The following is a 21,819-nucleotide window of genomic DNA, read 5'->3' on the forward strand; positions in this document are numbered from 1 at the left end:
ATATATCTATAATATCTATAACTAATTAACCAAGATTTTTACAACCCCCCCCCCCCCCCGAGATGTCTTTTATAAAACACATTTTATATTAAAATAATCGCGGTAAAAGTTACTTTTTTGTTATGGCAATTATACAAAAATAAACGATATTTCAGAAACTTTTTTGAATAATATAGAGATATCCTCTAATAAAATAAAATATATATTTATAATTGGTTTTCATAAATTATTCATAATATGCTTATCTGAATTGTATAAATTAACTTTTGAGCACTTATTAAATTTTTTATAATCTTCATATAACTTTTTATCATTAGTAATATTTTCTTTTATTCTGTTTTTATGTAAGTATAAGACTGACAGTTGTTTGGTTCCATTCCAAAGTTTTTTTTGACAAAATATTTTAAAATGGTAAACATGTATATTGTATAATTCATAATTACAAAATATTATGGTTTATCATTCTCCTAAAAAAAATAAGATAAAATATAAGGTTTTTTCTTTTCTGCCAATACTGTATTTATGATTCATTTATATAATATTATTGTACAAGCAACATGACTAAAAGGTATTTAAAAATGTAAAAGTCATATCTGTTTTAAAAACTTTAATTTATTTTTTATTTTATAATAAACAAATGAAATACAGCGACCGTGAATAATCCAACTCATAACTATTTCGAAAATATTATTATGATCATTTCGAAAGTATCTAACCTCAGAATAGAAGCTGTTAGAAATATGTGTTCAATTTTTGTTTTCGAAATTTAATTCTACAATATTTCCAAAAATAAACATAGTTTGTTTTAAATTTTAAATTTTTTTTTTTTTTAATTTGAAATACACAATCTGTACAATATTATAGCACAATAAGTATATATGATATTATATGCATTAATATTTTGAATTAAGAAATCACCCATTGGTGACACTTGGCTGGGAATGAACGCTGTCTAGAGTCTAAAACTTGGTTGTTTTTTCTATTTTACTTTTTTTATTAACTTTTATTTATAACAAGTCACGGCCCCAGTCCTTTTTAGACGACGCCCGGGGTTTACCGGTATGGTTTGGTTGTAGAGACTCCTTATCAATGGAGTTTGGTGGGTTTGTAGGCGATTATGAAAGCGTTTATAGAAATCTACAGCTTCTTCTGTCACAGTTTTCATTGTGAGGGCTTTATGTAAGGTATAATTAGACACAAAAGATTGAGAATTCGTCATTTTTCTAAGAGCAATATTCTAGAACTATTTTGTTGGTATTCGATACTTTAGCAGTACGCCACAATTGAAGACCGTAGATCCATATATTGGTTTTAGAAGTTTTTTATACATAATAACTTTAACTTTTAGTTTAGAGTGTTTATTATTTGTAAGCAAGGGACGTAGACTGCGGAGCTGGTTATTTAAGGCAAATCTTTTGATACGGATATGTGCGTTCCAATTAAGGCGTTTATCCAAATTTTGTTTATAATTAAAAAAATAAAAATATTTTCACTTTACATTGTGGATTATCGGGTTTCCAAAATTGTACTCGATTGTTGATTATTATGTTTCCATTCGAAAATTTGAGTAATAAATAATGTTTAATTTAAAACATTCACCGGGAATGAAATAGTGATGTGTTGCCGGAAGATCATGAGTCAGGGACAATGTAGTTATTTTTATTTCAAAGCTGTAGTAGTTTGTTCAAGCTCTTGCAATTATTCGTTATTTATGCATTGTAAATTATTAAAATGTAAAAACGGATGAAATAAAATATATTAAAAATGTGGAAAACAGACGTCAATTTCACAGCTATATACGTTATTGCGTTTGAATAGAATATATTGACAATTGCAAATTAAGAACCTTTTTAAATAAAATTATAATAATCACAATATTGTCGTATAGTCAGTAGTTGTATGTATCTAAATATTTAATCCGTTATGCTCCGGAGCACATGTACAATAATATTATATAGCCCGAGTTGAAAGTACATTATTTAAATTCTGAAAATATCATGTTGAAAACGTTAAAAAAAAATCGTCTTTATCGATGTAAAACTCTGGTCCGTAAATTTTATGTTTAAACATAACATTACCAGCTACGGACGAAGAAAATAAATTAGCCGACTGTCGCCGGTCGCGATTGGTTGGCGGATAAATCAACACAAACACCGAAATTTATACGCAATGTTCACCTTAAAAAATAAAATATAGTAATATAATAAACGAGTAAAATGTGTCGTCAAAAGACATAATTTGTTATCACGAAATGCAATATGGTATAATTAATAACAATCCGTAATTTCAAAATAATATATCAGTCATCGTAATTCGTAGCGGTGGCGTACACGTCCGAACGATGACGGGTTAATCGTACATCATACTCGTCATCGTGCACACGAGACACACACACTTATACGATATTATTATATTATAAATATAGATGTATAATATGGCGGGAAAAATAAATTTATTCCATGGAGATCAATTTAACGTGAGACATCACTATTTAATAGTCAAAATTTTTTGAAAATCATTAATTTACTCGATTAAAAAAAAAACTATTAGTCTTAGGAATAATGAGTATGTTACGTTAAATGGATCACCCGGTATATGTGTGCGTGTGTATGTGTCGTGTGTGCGATCGATTACGCACGTACCTACACGGACACGCCACCCTGGCTATATTATATCTTTGAAACCACAATATATATAATATCTAACTCGTATAAAATATATTATGACGTACGTATCCTCTATAGGCTCAAACGCACGTGTGAAATTAATTATATGAGCGGATGATATTAAGGGAGTTACCCATAAATAGGATAAAAAAACTGTTTTTACAATAATATTCTTGTTACAGGAAAATTTTAAACACAAAAATATTATGTGGTAGTTCGTCCTCCAACTAGTCTACCTATAGGTAGGCTATGGTCCTTACAATGTTAAAATATTTCGTGAAATATTTGAAATATTTCAATGAAATCATAGTTCATAAAATGTTTCAAGCGCGTGACTTCAAACGCTATACCATATACTACGTGTCTATATAATGTGTGTACTATTATTACGTATTTAATATAATAATTATAAACACTAAGTGCGACTGTTCAACACGAAACACTATAATTTTATCATATTAAATTTAAAACAAAAAAATCTATTACAACATTTTATTACTGTAAAAAAAAACCTCAAGTAATCATCACATATAACTCTTTAGAACATGGAAATTCTTATAATGCAAAAAAAAAAATAATATCACTTTAATCAAAAATATGATCTGTTTCAAAAAACACTTTTCTAACGACTGTGCGTTTTAAACAATGAAAATCACGAATGAGCTTAAAATATTTCGCGTTGAAAAAAAATTCGCCTCGTTGATTTATTACAATAAATATATAGCGCACACTATGCGTGAAGCGATGACGCAATCGCGTATTGTAACTATAATATTAATATTATTATGATTGTGATTTATCCGATGTCGACGATAGCATAACGGCAATAATATTACACAATGATTCAAAGCTTCGGCAGTGGCACTGCTATCATAATAATAATAACAATAATATAAACATGTAAATGGGCACTATGAACCGTCGTGAAAAAGACTCGTGCCGCGTGCGGTAAAATTTGTTTTTCACACGATATTTCGTACACCATGATTTATGTGATGGTGTGTGCGTTGACAGACCTGCACGCACGCACACCCATCCATCCATCCATCCATCCATCCATCTAACCACCCACCCACACTCACCCACCGACTCACACATACATACGATGCATTAACAGTCGTGTGGTTCGTATACACTTACACGCTCTCATCGGTCTCTTTTTTTCGTTATACGTACGACAACGACTGCAGTCTATGTGGTTTATTATTACCTATATAATGTCGAGTTTTTTTTAATTATGTGTGTGTGTGGCTCCGGAGTCGAGCCCTTTCTTTCAAACCGTCAAACTGGATTAGAATCGATCGTCACCGTCGTCGCTAGATTCATATGTAAATATAACTTAATTCATATAATTTCGTTTCCATTCGTGTACACTGCACCTACCTAGAAGAGGTGTATTCATCACGAAATGCTCACCCGTGTTTTATTCTATTAGAAGTCGTTGATAAATTAATTGAAATTTTAATTTTATAGATTTTAACCACACTTATATAAAAAACTTTTTAAAAAAAAAAACACTTTTATCAAAAAAAATATTCTTGCATACCATATATTTTAAATAATGATTTATGGCGATAAAAGTTTGTTTTTTCAAACAAGAACCAAACTTTTTTCCACGAAGTATTAAGAAGTTAGCTTTATTAGAAATGTATATACGGATGAATCTAAATCAAAATTCGAAAGAGAAGTTTCAAAATTTTTAAATTTATATTCCATGGACAATAGTAGAATAGTGGATCTATAATATTTGTCCACTGATACACACAGTATTACATAACTCAAAAACTATACTCAGTTGAATTTCGATTGAAATACATTTACAAAAAATATCATCAGCTCGATAACTGCAGGAAAAAAATGAATTGTATTGTCATTATTACACAACATTTAAATAGTATAAGAAATCTAAGTATTTAAAAATATGGTCCTTAATTATATATTTAAAAATTCCCAAAATCGGGATTTAAAAAAATTCATAATTCATATTAAAAAAAATTAATTAATTAAATAAAAGATATGGGCATACTTAGTGAATTAGCATGTATGACATGGATTTTGGGGGTATTATATTTGATGACAATAACATCAAATCCTATAATCGAGCATCTATATAAAATAAAGTATCATTAAATCATGAAGAATGTGTGTGCGTATTAAATGAAAATGATATCAATACTCGGTGTACTTTTTTATAGCCGTTTGTTAAAGTGGTAATACGAAAAATATGGTGTGAAAAATCTTAATTGCCTTACGATCTGTTTTCAAACGCCATTCTATTTTTTAGTCAATATACGTATTTATATTTTTTCGTTGAAAAAAACATTAATGCGTTAACCGTTTCTGTTCTCTTTCCTGTGATGGTATACAATTAATTTAATCTATTGGTATATCGGAGAAATAAATTAATGTTACTATTTTAATTACTATTGTATATGGATGGTACAAATATATAAATGTATGTACATAAGAAGAACCGTTTGGTCTGCTTTAGATAAATTACACAATGATAAAAGTTGATGGTTGACATTTTCGTATGTCATCACTTTGATTTATAATTATTACAGATTTACAGCGATTAAAATTTTACGACTTGTGTATTTCGGTTTTAAATAAATTCTACCCTATATATTTTGCGTTCGATATTCATTGTAAGTTGTTATATATAATATTTATAAAAAATCTATTGTATTAGGCTTTAACGAATTCGCGGTATTCTAATAAAAAGATTACTGGGTCCAAAGAAATGTAAAGCCCAAGGCGCATCGTCCAAAATATATTATACCTTCTCAAAAGAAACTCACTTGTTGTTTGATTTATTTTACTAAGCATTTGTTGTTTTTATACAATTTATATTATTATTCCAAACACATAATTTTATTTTAAATAATGATGTGCATACACCCAACGTTTTGTTGTGAGAATTTATTTATAGCTTTGATATGGAGACGGCATCAATCTTAATTTATCAGTGTTCGCTAGAAAATCCAGACCACAAAGCCACGGAACCACCCATAAAATGAATTATTCCTTGTTAAAAATAAAATAATAACAAAAATGACTGAGCTGAATAAAAAAATCAACCTTAAAAGTCACTATTATCATTTTTCGACGAATTGTTTAAGTCTTATAACCTTCAAACACAAAATCCCAATTTGTCATAGAACCTGAAAATACCAGATTTATTATTTTATTTTTAAAGATAAAATAATCATTGCTGCTTTACCAATAATGTACGACGGCGTAATTTATAGGCAATATATGTGTCTACACGTGTAGGTGGCTCATGTTATGTATCATCACGACATATTTTATTTAAAAGCTACCTATTCTAATTTTTTCACAGCGAGCAAATAAATATTCGGTCTAAAATAAAAATTACTATCACCCATCAAAGCATAGAAAAACCATCAATTTTAATTAGTTGAATGTATTTAATTCACGACGTAAAATTGATGCATTTTGGCTCACTTGTGCGGCTTTTATTATCTTTTTGTTTCGCCGTTAAAATATAAATAAATAAAAGAAGTCAACCAAAATAAAATGATAGCTCTATCACGAGGCGCATTAAAATTCAATTATAAATCGATGACAACTTAATTGTCTCAGTTATAATAACGAAAATGAGAACTGTCGACGATCATTGTGGTCGCGCTAATCACGTCAGACGTGGCCTAATGAATTATATAGACATTGAAATATTGTTGGTTATGATATTATACCGATAATAATTTGTTGATATTATAATAATATCAACCTGTCTTACGATTTAATATTCATATTTGTAGGTGTAAAGTATTTCCACGACAGAGGCGCACAATTATAATATTATATAAGACTTAAGTTATAATAATTTCAACGAAAATTCGCGTATGAATGATTCTTCGACGACGCTACGCACTTAAAAAATATATATTCGTATGATATAATATTTTTTTAATAGGTACGTACCATAAGCACAACGATAAACACAATACGAATACGAGTATAAAGTATCCTACCCATATACAATACACTATATTATCACATGTAGATACCTACGAATTATTTTCCAACGATTTTTTATTTTTTTTTTGTACTCTAAACGTGTACTGGATATATTGCACGATCGATATATTGTGTACTACACGCGCGGCCGATGATATAAATGACCGTTCGCATTCAACGGTGAAAAATCGATTCTGCCCGTCTCGAATGTGCGTATTATATGGTCCGCGTACTGAAACCCATTACAATCCAAATGAGATGGGTATTCGGGCAGTGGGTGAGGGGGTTGGGGTGATTTGTATCCCGATGTGCAATTAAGGGTTTGTATATGTGTGTCCGGAGAACGGCGGGTGGTGGTGTTGCGCGCGGAATTACCGAATTTTCGACGTAACCGAACGCTCGTCACTCATACCACCATACCGCCATTCTGACCACCAACCCCCTGACGCTTCTGTTAGCGGGCGGGGGGGGGGGGAGATTTTAGAGGAAAAAGAGGAAGAAACGACGAAAAAAATCAATCACCACTGTGTTATCGAATGTAACCGACCTGTGCCAAAAATGTATTTCCGTTATTAGAACGACACCGTCGCGGCACGATTGTTGCAATGTGTATTGCGCAGCGCTGTCACCACCGTTGGTGGACTTCATACTCTTTCGCCCCCTCCCATCACCCCCAACACACTCACTATGAACTCGAACACGGAATTGGACAGGGTCCAAGGTGTGTATATATGTATATTGTATACATGTATTGGTATTCGTCACCGTCGTGTGGTTATTCCGGTTTATCGGTATATAGGTATATTATATTGTGTACTCGCAGTGGTGATTACCAGCTGGGTTGTATGGTTATGGGCACACCTCATACGATTTCGTGCGTTGAAATTTAAATCCACGGAAAAAACAAAACAAAACAAAAATAATAACGAAGTAGTACATATGATCTTAATATTTTTGTTGTTTCACATAAACGGGGTCACGAATAGCCGCGATTATCGCCATTCATATCGATTTAATTACCGCCGACAATGTGTCGTCGACGAATTTCTTGCCCTGTACCACTACCGCATAATATATACTTCTAGTTGGACCGGGACCAAGACGAGTATGCTGTTGTGAGAGAGTCCGAGTTTTTAGGCCGTTCGACTTTATAATATTAACGTATTATACACTCTGTGATAGCAGTATTATAACGCTGTGCAGGCGCCGACCCCCCCGCTCCGTCCGTCTCTCGTGTCAGATATATAGCAATAGTTGTTTTGGTAGTTGTTATAATACACTGCGGGTAGTCCGTTGTATTTACGACACGCGCCGAGGAGAGTATATTATTATTGCAAGCCGTATAGTCTGCCGGCACTTCCGTGTTGAAAATGGAACTCAGTAGACGACGAAAAATTAATCTCGCGGTCACATTTTTTCAGCAGCACTATTATAGGTACATCATCATTATAGAAATGCCCGAATCGGTGGTCAATAATAATATTAATGGATACGCGTTATTGTTAGCAACTAATTGAGAAGACGTCTCGATGAATTTTCAAGAATTTTAGACCGCTTATACTGTGTCTGGTCAGTTGCATTTTCAGTTTGCACTCGAACAAATACGTATAGTACCTACGCTCTTGCGACGATGATAATTTATTATAATGACCCGGTCAGACACGATACCAAAACCAATATAATATATCATCATTATTGTCCTCAAGTGTTTCCTGTTTCCAGTATAATTATGTTTATTTACAACTTCGTCTATCGTGTAAACGCATAAATCCAATTAAAATAATACTATCGCTTGTCGACTTAACTGCCGACTGCAGACGTATCTTATACCTACAACATACAATCTAGGTTGACCTAACCTCCACCGTCACAATATGTACATTCGACACGACTCAAACACGATGTTGGACCAAACCCAACTTGAGTTTATACGCACGCCTTGTAAAAATATTCCATCGTTAGTAAAAGAAATTTAATTTCTATTTATTTTTTTCTTGACGTTTTAAAAATATTGATACAATATATTATAATATGATTAGATACACACAACCAAAGAATTTGAACACATCTCTACGATGAATACTCAATTTATAGTATTATAATGCCGTTGTATATGATGTAACGAAATTTATAATGATTACATCTCATCCCGATGATCTTTTTTTTTTATTGATCCAACGGCCATCAGTAATATTATAATAATCACAATTTCGCAATGATTTGTGTATACCAATAACCAGGTTATATGCAATTCTCAGATCTAATTTTTCTCGTAAAAATGTAGCAATATTTTCTGGAACTACCTACATAAAGTAATTTTTAAACATTGCTAATTTTTTTTTAATTATAATATTAATGGTTCATTTTAAATATAGAGCTTATATTATTCTTCTACAAATGTAATATTAATTGATATTTAATCTAAAATAATTGAATTCTGTGACGCTGATATAGGTAGTTACGTTGAAATTAAATATGAATTGTTGTTTATGTTAATTTTAGATAATTGTATAAATGTCCATGGACATTCATAATCACATTTAACTATTCTATCTATATAGATAAAAGCTGACATAATATTATTACTACCGTTTTAATTAAATTGTATATTGTTATTACACTAGTAAATAAAATAATATACCTAATATAATTTCAGTATAAATAAAAAATAGAATATTTGAAATTAATTAATTATATGAGTAAAAGTAGTACGAAATTGTTTAATATATTAATTTGAACATTGAACTTTAGTAGGTACACGGAATATTATATATATTTTTTAAATATTGTATACTATGATTCGGAAAGTGTGAGGTCGATGTTTGAAGTTAAAACTTAAAAATAAATTAAATGTTGATTTAATAATTCATGACTTCTCGCTGTATTTTAAACGGGTGGAAAAATTATTTTATTATTATTGTTATTATTTTTTTTTTTTTTGAATGTGTATTTTCAAATTATAATTGCATATTCAAATGATAAAGACTGCGTATTTGTTTACTATTGTTTTTTTTTTTGTGTTTGCGTATATTTGATTAGCCAGTAAGTTGGTGCTCTGATTTTCCCATGGATTGTAAAAGTAAAATTAGATTTTAATTCTCATTAAATATTCAGAGAAATATGAAATTTTGGTATTTTGGTTATTTAGATTGGTTATTCTAGATGAATTTAAAAATTCATAATTTCATGAATATTTTATAAAATAAGTAGTTTGACTAAAAAAAAAATGTAGTAATCCAATACAGTTGAAATTCAGAAAAATAATTTTTCTGTAGAAAAAAAGGGTTTGTTAAAAAGTTATTGAGCAGCAAAAATACGGTGGATGACTCTGTATAATATGTTGTTTTTATACAATTTAAGGACGCACAGTGTACACATGTAGCTTTCTGAAAAGTATTTTCTTTATTTGTGCATAAAATATAAAAATTAAAATATATTTTACATTCAAAATCAAAAATTAATACCATTTCATACAACGAAAAGATGACGGTTTAAACATAGTATAATAAATTTAACAAAATACAATTTACTATCTAAAATCTCGTCGATTGATCAAATCGATAATATATTTACATGAATCTTATTAGACTAATACACATAAGAAAATATTAACTGTACGTTTGTTATAAATAAATTGTTGGTACGTTTGATTTATCGGAATGGATTAAAAACATATTGCCTTTAATGTCTTATAAATATTGTCTTAAACTCATAAAATATATAGTGTTTCGAGATTATCAATAAATAATAAGTTACAAAAGTCGAAATCTGTTTTTGTCTTTCTATTTGTGGATAAAATATAGCCTTGTCAGTAGCAAACAATTTTAAGAAACTCTCAAAATGCGTGTTAAATATTATGCGTAAGTCCATGAATCAAATTTGATATAAAAACAAAATAGGTATACAATTTTTTTTTTTTTCTAAAAAGCATATTTTTACAATAAGGATAAAAAATAAAATTATTATTATTAACTGGCCTTAAAATTTTACCTAAACCAAAAAGCCGATAAAGTTATTCGTGGCTAATATTTGCTGTTTCTAAATAACAATATATAACACGCATTGTTTATTAATTGAAAAAAAAATTCTCTAAAGTATAATTATTAAAAAATATATAACTACGAAATAAATAAATTTAGATTATGAACAAATTAATGATGGACGACTTTACGGGTAATGTTATTAGGTATCATACTTATTGCTGGGACCATAGACATATAAAACAACTAGATAGCCGACTGTGAATTACATTCGCATAAGAACGTTGAAGTCGGGCCGCCATATGCCAACAGGCAATGTTTACATAAAAACTCAATAGATAAGATACCTATATTGATAAGTGATAATAAATAATAATTCAAATAATGAAAAAACGAATTTCTTTTCATATTCTATAGTCAAAATGTCAACTACAAATTAAATTACATAAAGTAGTAATAAGTACATAATATACTACAGTACAAATATTTATATTAATTTTGTTATCATTAATAAATATTCTTATCAACTATGCGATTTTGTAAACATTGCCCTGTTGCAATATGGCGGCTGACTTCAATATTATCCCGTAGTCGGCTATCTAGTTGTTTTATATGTCTATGGCTGGGACTTAATGGACGAACAACAATCGAGGTATAACATAATAAAGAGTGAGAGTGTTTCTGAATAAACAATACGTAGTGTTACCGACTTTTTGGATACTTTCGGCAACATTGTTAATAAATGTTTACAAGCCCACCCGGGGTAAGACAATGGATAATTTATAGAGAAGGTACCAAACCATCATTTATATAACCACTTACGACAGAACCAAAACGTTCGCTCTTGGCTTTTGTTGATGGCCACCGGCAAAGGCCACAGAGTTTGAGGATTTGTAATTACTATAGCGTTTCATCTCTCAAAGGACCTTTTTCCTTCACCGGTTAATATTAACATCACATCGGGTGTATTATATTTTATAAAGAGGTATAAATATATCTTTATATAATATTATATAATTATGGTTATGTGTTTTCGTGACTGAGATAAAATTCTTTTGCGATTCGATTTAATAATATTTTTCGCTTAGCTGACTACAATTGGGTTCATTCAACGGTCCTATATATATATTATTATTATTATTATCATCTCAGTAAATCGCTGAGCTCATTAGTTTATGTATTTAGATCATCAAAGCTTACAGCTTCCATAAATTTGACATCGAGTGCATTTAATAAAACGAACAAGGCATTTTGTAATGCTCGTCATGTTGTCGTACTTGAATGTTAGTATCATGCGAATATTTCTCGTCAACACGTTTATGGCAGTTCTTTTTTTCCCCCATGAATTTATACTAAAATTGATTGCATTTTAAATTTGAGTAAACATCTTTTTTAAATTTGTTTATCAAGCTATGACGGTTTTAAATATAAAATAAAATCCTGATTAAAATAGTTTATTTTTAATTTAATTTTGCGGTATACCCGAATATCTTGCACAATATGATATCGAAACTTTAATGGTTAGTTGTAAATATTGTACAGCTACAATATAGAAGCGACAATCGTATAAATTATTAAAATATATTAATTTAGGATACATATACATTAAAATAATACGTTGATTTAAATTACTGCCTGACTCATAAAAAATATAGCATTAAATGAGTGGATTATATTATATTCAAGCAATACACATTTTATACAGTGATAAATTTTGTTTAGTGATAAAATAGTTGTCAACAATATTTCAGCCGCATAGTTATTTGTTCTGAAACGTTCAAACTTTTTTGATGTTAGTATAAAAAATATTTCTGGAGCGCTTCTAAGTTGAAAGTACCTACTCGTAGTTTTTTTTTAAATTATTTCTCCCGTGGGAATTGCAACACGACAAACAATATTTGTATTCACAGTGCTTAGCTATATTTACCAGAGAGACGTCTAAAAGATGTACTCAATTCCCAATGCTATTGAAGATCCAACCATCTGCCCAACTTGTACGATGGCTAAACACAGGCTAGGGTTGACTTAAGAATTTGTATTTTTCTTATTAGAGAAGAAATTTCAGAGATTTCAAAGAGTTTAATGATCGTTTTCAGCGGTAGGCAGGTATATCAGACATAAAAATAATTTATGGAATTCGTTATTCATTAAAGTTATGCATGCGCAAATCATAAAAATAATAATAATGTATATAAAAATGTATTGTTAGGTATTGAATTAATTATGCCTACACTCACGCACACGCACATATATGTCTTAATTATATGTGTACATGATTTTTAAAATATACTAGCATTGACCAAATAATTACGTCTAAATAGGCTACATCCATGCTTATTGCTTTGTCAAAAAAGCCAAAAATACCAAAATATACTGTTGAAATATTCAGTAAATACATTTAATTTGTGCGCTATCACTCATACATATTCGTAAGTTGTAACTCATTTGAATTTGTGTAGACATTTGATATAATATTAGAAATTACTTAACATTATAAATATATATTATGAAATTTTAGTGAACATCCACTCGCGTTTTATCTTGGCCTATATTTTTAAAATTGAGGAAATTTTGTTTCGTTATCGTAATCATTTTAGCTTTCAATGTTCAATATCATTGGTATCGTTTCCTTTGTGTAATGTGCATATTTACACACAAACGCAGAATATAGTGCAATTAATAAACCAACTAAGCTGATTCACTGCGGTCTACAAACGGTTCAAATACTACCAAAACTTTAATAAGATCAAGAACAGCTAATGTAAACTTAAATCAGATACGCTCCCGAATAGTTCAATCATACAATTAATCCGAATAAAGATTCAAAATTAAAACTCTATTTCAAAACAATCCATTCAGCAATTTAATTACAATCAAAATTTAATATTATATAACAAAATTAACAAAATTAATTATAACGATATTAAGCCGGAAAAATATCAGATCACCATATAATAGATAATATAATAATGCAAAAAAGTTTCTAATAAAGAATAAATTATCTAAATATGACAATGTGTTCACTGTTCAACTAACCAATATCTGAAATAATAAATAAAAATAAAATTATTAGACGAACATGTTGAAATTGTATTCTGTTATTATTACACGGTAATTAAAATGACAAATATTTCATACAAAATAGATTTGTTGAAAATACAAAATTAAATATTTAATAGGAATACTAAATCCGTATCACCATTTCCTATTTGTTTTCATAATGCTGCAGATGAACAGTAATTAAATTAGAAAAATAATAAATACATTGAAGTCGAATTAAAAATCACATGTAATAGAAATGTTACAAACGCCAAAAAACAAAATTACAAACACGATTTCAAAATTAACAATGAATCCCTACTCAGCCAAAAACCAAAAATTAGATTAAACCTATATTGGCCGCGAGGGAATATTTAGAAATAAAAACGCTGAACAATGGCAAAAACTGCAAAATGACAATACAACAACAGAAATAATGGAATTGTACTCCAAGGGTGACCTTTGAAAAAAAATCACACAATTATTAATAGCAACTAAAATATTGAACGGCACATACACAACCGGAGACCTTAAATTTGGAGTTATACAATACACCGAAGACAAACGGAAAAAAACCCAATTTACCTCAAAGAGAAAGAATTCTCATAATAATATGAACTGCCAGAGAATCGAACACAGCTGGATTACAGATGAATATTTAATGGAAAAACGGAACCAACATCTATGGCATTTGAATTATTTTTATGATTTAATATTATTAAAATAATTGAAAGCCCAAAACTCAAAGAAATAACGCTTGGAATTACAAAACACAAAAAAAGTTTTGATCATGAGATCAAAAAGTTACGATACCTACCTATAGCGTCCTACTTATTGTAACTTTTTTCCGGGTATGTCGAGTTTTTCACAAACATTGTTTGAATACTTCAACTGTCATAGACCATAATCAAAGTCGAATTCTTTCACCTAATTAACTATTAGTCTGGTAATCATCATTTGTATATGAAATATAAGAAAAATGTTCTGAAAATGTTGTAAGGAATCTAATTAAAAATTGAATATGGTATTTCATTTAAAAATATAGTAAAATGTAGAGTCCTACAAGTATTGTTAAAACAATATTTTTCATACTACAAAACGCCTTGCGAGTAGATAGCTAGTATTCACTATGAAAAAAAATAAATAGTCAGTACCTATACTTATAGGTATATATTTTATGAAACGTGCTTTAGGCCATTTTAGTGATTAATTTGTTGTTTAAATACGCCATATAATTTGATTATGAACTAATAGCCTTTGTTGTTGATGTTTTTTTAATTCAATAAAAAAAAAAAAAAAATTTGATTATGCAACATTATATTACATAACAGTCATTATTAGATCTGTTCAACCTTAAGAAACTTGCACTTACATATTATTATTATTAATATAAATATAATAGTTATAAATGAATATATTAATAGTATGGGATGTAGGGAACAATTATTATTAATATTGGTAATTTTTCAAAGCTACTAACAATATATTTACAACAAAGTTCATAAATTGCCGATAACAATAATATTATATCTATTACAATATATATGTTTTTAATGCCAGCTAAGTTTGTTTCATAACAATGGTGGTTTAAAATATTTATCCAGTTCACCACAAAAGTATGGTTGTTTCTAAAATAGTTTTCTTTTATTAATCAATCTAATAAACATATTATTGTGTAAGATTATTTTTGAGTATTTCTATCAACAGTTTTCCGATATCAACCGTTGTTTTATATTTCCCGGAGATGTGAATTTTAGATTAAATCCAAAGTATATTGTTTAACATTTGATTGTTTATTAACAGCCCCATTTTTCTTTTTTTTAGAATAGAATAATATTTTCTCACTCGATTATAAATAATGTGAACATTTTCTCGTAAAGAAATATTGTTCTCCGTCATTTATTTACGTGATAGAAGTTGGCCCTACTCGCGATGTGCTCGATCGGTTTGAAATCGGTGCCAATATTTTGCAACTAATGAATATACTCCCTCCCTATTGCATATTAGAAATTGAATTGTTTTACAAATATTAAGTAGCCAACTATAAACACTTGTTATTGAATGGTCGCGAAATATTGACACCGATTTTGGAGTTTACTTAATAAAGTATAATAGAATAGCTTCAGGCAGATGATGAATATTATTTATCTAATACAATACAATTAAAGCTCCTATTATATTATTTATCATTTATGTGTATGATTATTGATTTTGTAATGTAATAAAATCAATAACTACATTTTCAGAAATACGAAAGTAACATTTATTTGTGTTTTAATTCGTACAATAATTAATGCATTGGTTATACCTACATATCTACTTACAGTTTTAAAAAGTTGTTAAATTTACCATTTAAGTATTTTACACAAAAAGAAGAAGCAGTCACTTATTATAAAAGATTCCATAATCGGCTTGCAATTCATTCTAATTCTTTAATTAAGGATCTTTCAGCAAATTGTAGTCCTGGTAATCCTCCAAGGCGTTTAAAACGCAACTGGTGTAGAAATATGCTAAAAAAAAAACAAATAAATAGATTCATATATATACATAAATAAATGTATAACCTCAATTTATAAGTGCCATCACTGGGTGGCTGCTTTTATCAAGCTTATTCGTGTATTTTATTTATCTCAGCTAATACTTTTATTGTACCCACGAGGTACAGATTGTGTATATAATAATAAAGGGTAAAAATGTATTTTACTCAAATTGTTATAACTCATAAAGAAAAATTTTAAAATAATTTAAATTTGTTATTCAGAAAAGATACATTTTGAATTAATTATCATTAATTTCAACCTATACATTTATAAGTAATAAAAATAAATAGGTGCTATTATTTAATAATAATAAACACAGTAAATATGATAAAAATCTGTATACATATTTCAATTAATTTTATATTTAATGATGATTAAAATTTTTATTTAATGTTTGATTTGGCTAGACACACTAAGAATTATAATATAACGGTAATCATTATAAAACTTAATTTGATTAATAATAATATTCTTATTGTTAAAAAAATAAAATACATTAAAACAGACAATTTAATAGTTTTTTGAATCTAAATATTATCTTCTATTTCATTGGCATTATAATAATTATTGGTCTGATTTATTATGATTACTTTATAATAAACTGCGTACTCCAACACCATATTATTATGTGTTTGAATAAATTAAACACATTTATCAGTTTATCGTATTCCCTCGTCACCCAAACGTGTATCACTTGTTAGTTTTATTTAGAATATGACTTTAGTGAGCCAACTTGTATTATATTATTACCAAACTTGTGATTTTGAGACGGATTTTGTTTTCTTGAAAACTTTTCTGTACAACATGGACACAATAATACCACCGTCAACGGTGTTCACATGGAGTTTAATAGCTTTTACTTTTATTAATTTCAAATAAAATGTAAATTAAAGCCGTGATTTTTTGATTGTTTTGGTCACTATTTTAAAAGTAGATGACGTCATAAAATGAGTAGATTATTTTTGATGAGGTTTTTTTTACCAGTAATGATAATTTACAATCATTATTTCAAATATTGATATTGGAATTACCCAGCACTTCAAATTTATTTAATTATTGAAATGTTTGATTTACTATATTAACTAAACAAAAGTTAGAAAACATAAATCATAACATTTTCCCCCTTTATTTCTTGTCAGGTGGCACTGCTGGGAGCATTCCTTTTCTGTAATTAATGTTATTTTTTTTTCTTTTTCTTTTTAAGTCACCACACTTACTTATTATACACTGTATGTATAGATTGTAAATACACTTTTATCTTCAATAAAAAAAAAAAAAACTTTTTCCCCCCTAAAATCTGTTTATTTATCAATGCGAATTAGCTTTCGTCAGTAACAATAAATAAATACTTAAAATGTATTAGTATTATAGAATGTAAATCTAAAAAAAAAAAAATGATTTATTGAAATAATTGGTGAGCAATTTTAGGATAATATAAGGTATTTTTAATTAGTAAAATTAGTAACAAAATGTTAGTTGACAAGTATAAATAATATTATAAACTTCTTTTATGGTAGGTAATTTATTTTTCAACTTATTTTTATCTGAATTTTTTATTTTAAAAATGTTATCAAATAAAATATACATTATTAATTGGTACCTTAACATTAATGAGGTGTATGTTGGAAGTATAATACATTTTCCTGCAATATCAGTGTATTACTATTAATTAATTATTATACTAGTAACTCCCTAATACCTTTCTCGGATAAAAAAAGAAAATAATAACATAAAATAATAATTCATAAAATTAGCATTGCATTATTTAATTTAGTATAACATGATTAATATTAGTTAAATTACGATACCAAAAATTACCAACTCCAAAATGAATTAAGACTAATAGGTAATTCATAATTTTATCTAAAACTATAGTCACCTACAATAAATGTCTCAGCGAACGAGCCACGGGGGTTTTTAATTAAATTATAAAAAAGGTTAGAAAGTAGTTTATTAGTAGGAGCTTTCTAAAAGCATTTTTTTAATTTCTATTTTATTAATGATGATAAAAATATCTTTTTCTATAATATGTATTTAAATTTAACAAAATAATTTATTTCTAAGGTCACTTTATTTGGTGACTTTATTTCTAACTGAGATATTTGTTTTGTTTTTTCTCTCTTAGTTTTCGAGAATTTAATTTTTAGCGTCATAGTTATACAGTATATTTTGAAATGATTAATGTTGTAAAATATAAAAAAAAAACTGCAGTTACTATTTTTTTTTTTTTTTAAGTTAATTTTATGATATGAAACTAAGGTTGATTTGTATATTTAGGTAGGTTCTCTTTTTTTTATAAAAGAAAGTCTAAAAATTTAATTTTACCTAAAAGAGTACCTCAGGAATACACACGAATAATTTAAACCATTTAATTAGTAAATTTATTAAGAGTTTCATTCATCCATAATAGCAGCCCGTTCAATGTATATATATATATATATATTTTATTATGTTTATTTTGAAACATTATAATATGATTGTATATAATTTTATGATATTTGAATTTGACATTCATCCGAAATCTTTGCCTCTGAGAATAAAATGTTTGTATAGGTTTTGTTTTATAGTAATTTTATTTGATACCATTTGATTTCAAATAAAATATACCTAATATATCTATAACCTATATATATATATAGGTTATAGGTTATATATATATGTTAATATGACTACTTTCAATAATATACAATGTACTTTCTAGTTAAAAATGTCGTGAGTAATATACTAATATGATGGTACATTTGTCATATTATAATGATACTAATATTTTCTAAACGATATTATATTATAGTTACTTAACAATAATATTACAACACATAATTAGACCAAGTCATTGAACTACTTAATTGATTGTGACTATTTCTATGCAGGTATATTTTGTACCAGTATTGCTAAAGTTTCGATACTTGTTTAAAAACTACAATAACTATTTAACGGATGGACAAATGTTTGTACCATACACAATACACGTCTCTGGATTTTATTACAATCAAAACCGTATTTTATTTTATTGACACGTTTTATTACATATCTGCGGTGAGGGTCGCTCGCACCGGAAAATATATATAATCCACTAACGCAATAGTTTATTATTAAAAGTCCGAAATGAAAATCAAAAAGGTTTTACCTCCCTCGTTGCCCTTCTTGACCCATAAACAATGTAAAATATCCCAAAAGGAAACACCATTAACTCTTTGGTTTGGTAAAGCTCTTTTTGATGTCAACATTAAATCTAAAAACAGAATCAAATTGTAGGTAATAACCGAAAAATATACCATCAATAAATATTAAATTAGTTGAATAATTATTGTTTATGTATTTATAGTTTACGTATTTTAAACAATTTCTCCATTGTTATTTATTATACAAGTTTCTATTTTACAGAATTATGTGTATATATAATGCCTGTACCGAGTATTATCCTTGATAAATTAATTATCATGCTCTAATGAGTCTAATTTTACTTCAAGATACATACATAATTTATGATTTAAAGTACGCTAAAAATATATTTCGTGATGAAAAAAAATTTTAAATAAAAACGTTGTAGATTTATCGTATTCATCGAAATAAAATATGAATTTCTTAACATTCTTTATTTTTTTTTATTTTTTAAAATGTTTGTATTTTATATATAAACAATTTCAATAGGTAGGTATTGAAATCTGTTAGTCGATTGTTTTTATGTTCATGCGTCATTTTTTACACTCCACATTCATACTTTAACTTATAAACGTTATGAAATACTTTCTTTTATTTCGTTTATGACTATAAAAATATTTTTAGATGTATAATTTTTATTTTTTTATTTCATTTATAATATCAAAATCGACCAAAAATTTAACTATAATAAAATATTTAAATTTATTCTCCAAAATAAAATTTTAAAATATTTTGATATATTTTCAAGTAGAATTTCACAAAAATACCAAAAACTGCCAAAAATATAGTTATAAGTATAGTTTTTCACATCAAATTCATTATTTAATCTATAACATGAAAATGTATGACATATGTGTGTATAAAGATCGCATAGACTTCTTAGACAAACTAAATTAAGTTTTACTTTTGTAAAATGAAGTGTATTTTAGCTCACTTAAGGGGAAGGCGTTGCTATTAAAATTAATGGTTCATAGAGGTTGGGAATAAAATTGTATTTATAAATAATAAAAACTATTGATAAACAGCACTAAAAAATGATAACAATCATATGTTAATATACTGTTATGTACTATCTTGTATAATATTTGATATAAAATATTATTTATTCATAAAAAAAAAAAACATAAACGAGCCGCACTCGAAATCTCTTTTGGTCTTGAATATATTAATTATCATTGGATTTCAAATTTAAAACAACGGGAATACCCATAAAAATGTTGCCTAAAGCCTCCTATTTATTTTAACCATAATAATAATATTCAAGTAATCATTAATCATCAATCAAGTTATTTGAAAATGCAACTTATAATCTAGATTTTAATACAATTATGGACTAAAGCTTATATTTTACACTCTGTGGGGCCATTATACAAATAGTAGATAGATGATGGACACAAAATGTGGACCTACAAACAACGAACGGTAATATAGACATTATGACAGCGATATAACATTCGACGAACATCATTGAAAGCTTAAATAAAATTATTAGAAAATTACAGAAAAATAGAAATTATAATGCATATAGTCTGTGGATACGATTTGTAGTTTTTATTTAATATAGGTTTTATTAAGTATTGCCTCATTGAAGTAAAAAACAAACAATCAAATACATTACACTTGTGGATTCAATGGTTTCTACTGGTTTCTACTTTTTAGTGTTCAGTGAACCCGTATAAAAATAATCGTATTAAAAATATTATTCACTTTGTTTATTTTACTGCTGTACCCGTGTGAAATAAATTGCGGTAAGATTAAAAACTTGCTAAATGAATTTGTGGTAAAATATAATAACTACAATTAACTTAAAATTGTTTAATTATTTTCGAGTACAAAAAATCTCTAACTTTTAAAATATAAATTACACTTTGGTGTTATGCTAATGAATCAAAATAAATTAAAATGAAAAAGATTTAAACAGCTTCCCATTTTTTATACATGTTTTTCACATAAAATGTATTTTATTTGCGACTTTAATCCCCGCAACTTTATACATATATGTCGGACTCAGAGGAAGACACTCCAGCGCAGAATGTATTTTAGGCAAAGATGGGATTTTAATTTGGAATGATTTAATTTGAAGGCGGAGTCCACAGAAGCAGTATATGTTGAAAGTGTAGCAATTTTACTCGACTCCCGTAAGCTGTAAAATATACATTAAGCCGCTACCCTGATATACATTTTATCATCTATAAAATTTTTGTTTGAAAATCATAACATGAAATATAAGTGCTATATTATGTTCAGTAATGTTTTTCAGTAAAAAGTTGGATTATCATACAACTAAAAATGCTTTCATTTTCAGTCATAAATGCTAATTTTAAAGACAACATGTATTAAACATAAAAAATATATCAGATACCTCATGAAAAGTATTAAAATTCATTTAAAAATAAATCTTTTAATAGTATGATATAGTGTTTATAGACTATTTGTAAAGCGTTATGA

At 27.8% G+C, this 21,819-nt stretch overlaps 1 protein-coding gene across 3 annotated transcripts in view; it reads left to right on the forward strand.

Moving 5' to 3' along the window:
* The window catches only part of LOC107163545 (A-type potassium channel modulatory protein KCNIP1-like), a 414,281-nt gene that overhangs the window by 381,467 nt on the left and 10,995 nt on the right, over positions 1-21,819 (forward strand). The gene's annotated exons all lie outside the window — the stretch shown is intronic.

This window comes from Diuraphis noxia, unplaced genomic scaffold (genome assembly GCF_037042655.1).
Source record: "Diuraphis noxia isolate RWA-SAM2 unplaced genomic scaffold, SU_Dnox_SAM2 contig0005, whole genome shotgun sequence".
Classification (NCBI taxonomy): Eukaryota; Metazoa; Arthropoda; class Insecta; order Hemiptera; family Aphididae; genus Diuraphis; species Diuraphis noxia.